The 2,325-nt window shown below is 41.3% G+C and overlaps 2 pseudogenes; both read right to left on the reverse strand.

Annotated features, from left to right (window-relative positions):
• Positions 1–293: 293 nt before the first annotated feature.
• On the reverse strand, positions 294–1,087 carry LOC149208250 (protein CIA1 pseudogene; annotated as a pseudogene).
• A 357-nt stretch (positions 1,088–1,444) lies between these two features.
• On the reverse strand, positions 1,445–2,118 carry LOC149208251 (tropinone reductase homolog At5g06060 pseudogene; annotated as a pseudogene).
• Positions 2,119–2,325: the final 207 nt, after the last annotated feature.

Below are 2,325 nucleotides of genomic sequence, written 5' to 3' on the forward strand. Positions count from 1 at the left end.
TTGGATCACAGTATGCTGGAAGCTTTTCAAACTTCAAGAGAAGATGACGGAAACGTGATTCAAACCACCCTCTCCAACTCTAAAAATCATCTTCATCTGAAGCTGTAACATGGATTTGAATGAAAAAATCATAACTAGAGCAGAAAGGAAACCGTTCAAAGAGTACATTCCAGTCACCACTATTTGGCAAGGTGCTCCAATTTAACTTCATTTTCATTATTGCATCCCAGTCACATGAAAATTCTGACTTGAGTCTTTATAGGGTGCTTTTTGTAACATTGTAACTGCAGCAACTAAGAATCATCAGTGCTCTCACTAAAGAGCTTGATACAATCATCGGATGCTCCACTAGCAATAAGACCGCTCCTTGACCAGTGAACTGAGAATATTGTTCGATCATGATATCCAGAAATGGTACAAAGATGTTTCCAGGGCCCACCATTTCCACTTCTCTCCGCTGGGTTTATGCTTGTATCCCAAACCATCAATGTTAAGTCATCGCTGCAGGAGACCATTCTGTCTCCGGAAGAATTAAAAGATACCGCCCACACTGTTGATGTATGGCCACTGACAGAATTTCCCAATGTTTGCATGCATGCCCAGTCATCACCATCTCCATCCTTTGCCCAAACCTTGATAGAATTATCATAACTAGCAGAGACCAAAATGTCACGATTAGGGTGCCACTGGACCATCTTGACATCCTGTGTATGACCTTGCAGTACTGAAACACACTCAAACTCATTCCCTGGTTGAACATCCCAAATCCAGACAGACTTATCACGACCACATGTGGCAAGTAGCATACCAGACGTGCTCCAAGAAACACTTTTGACTTCATTCTCATGGCCCTCTAAGGAGGCAATGCATTCAAATTCACCACCAACATTTTCCAGATTGCAGTAGTTGCATCAAAACTTGCTAGTGCAGTTTTCTGGGCACGGTCCAAACGAATGTGGCCCTCCCTTGTTTTTTTTATTTTTGCAATGTATATTGCACATTTCTGCCAATCCCGTTTTCCCCATGCATACTTTCTGTCAACAATATCAATCTCCTCTGATTCTGAAATGAATTTAGCATTTCTCATATTGCCATGCACTGTGTTATGCGAACCAGGGTGATCGATCAGAAGTCGGCAAAATTAGCCACAAGAATGACATCTTGTCTCACAATAATGTACAGCAACTTCATTAGTTGTATGAACATGGGGTCCTTCATGGCTCCTCTTGAATGCTGGTACCGGGACACAACAATCCTTTCGTAGACTGTCCTGCTCTGATACATGCTCATACTCGAAAAATCCTCTGCGCCCTTGGAATTTCCTTGTTTGGCGAACTAACTCCGTAAAAATCTCACATATTCCAGGCAACCCGCATTTTTCAGGGTAAACGTGCTCATTCCACCAAGCATCAATTTCGCCCTCTGTCCCCAATATAACAGGCATTCAATCATGAAGCCACGCCAACGCCTTAGAGGAACGTGTAGTCAAAATAGTAAATGTAAAGAATATTCCTCCTTCAGAAACTTGCCATGTGTCATAAAGAGCTGCAGGTAGGCAAAGAAAAGCTACGAGGGATGAAACTTCATGAGGCTCAGCAAGACGCTTTAAAGGAGTACGATCAAGTATCTTTTCTACAAACTCTTTGTCTTCCAAGAGCTTCTCCACGAGTGATGTCTTGGTATACCATGGTGCCACACAGTTAACACGTATGTTGTCACTTGCCCACTCACATGCAAGATTCTTTGTGAGTTGGTTCATTGCTCCTTTGCTGGCTGCATATATGGTACCAGAGAAAATAGCTACAACACCAGCAACAGATGAAATGAAAACAATGCTTCCCTTTTTTGATGCTTTTAGTAGAGGATGTGACAGCTGAGATATATGATAAGCTAATTCAAAGTTGGTAGACATAAGAAATGAGAAATCCTCATATTTGTACCGACATTATTAATCAACATATTGAGTTTCCCATTGCAAAACGAAAAACATCTTTCAATCAGCTCCTCTTGTGCTGAACGAGATGATAAAACACAGACTGTACCATCAAACTGCAGCCCAAATTCCTTCCAATGAGTCAAACATTCATTAAAATCCTTCTCTGTACGCGAACAGGTCATTAACAGTGGAAATCCTTTGTTCATTTATCTTGAAAATGTATATAGAATGGTTGCTTCTTCGCTCCATCCTTTTTCCACTCGTAAAACCCTTCAACTGACACAAGGCAATGATAACTTGGAATAACAGAAGCCTTCTCATAACCGATTCTGATCGAGCATTGATTTCAAAAAGGACCACGGTTTTGAGACTTGAGTATGAAACAGAGT

Source organism: Pinus tabuliformis, chromosome 1_2 (assembly GCF_031772625.1).
Source record: "Pinus tabuliformis cultivar Carrire ecotype Pingquan chromosome 1_2, CPIR1, whole genome shotgun sequence".
NCBI classification, from domain to species: domain Eukaryota; kingdom Viridiplantae; phylum Streptophyta; class Pinopsida; order Pinales; family Pinaceae; genus Pinus; species Pinus tabuliformis.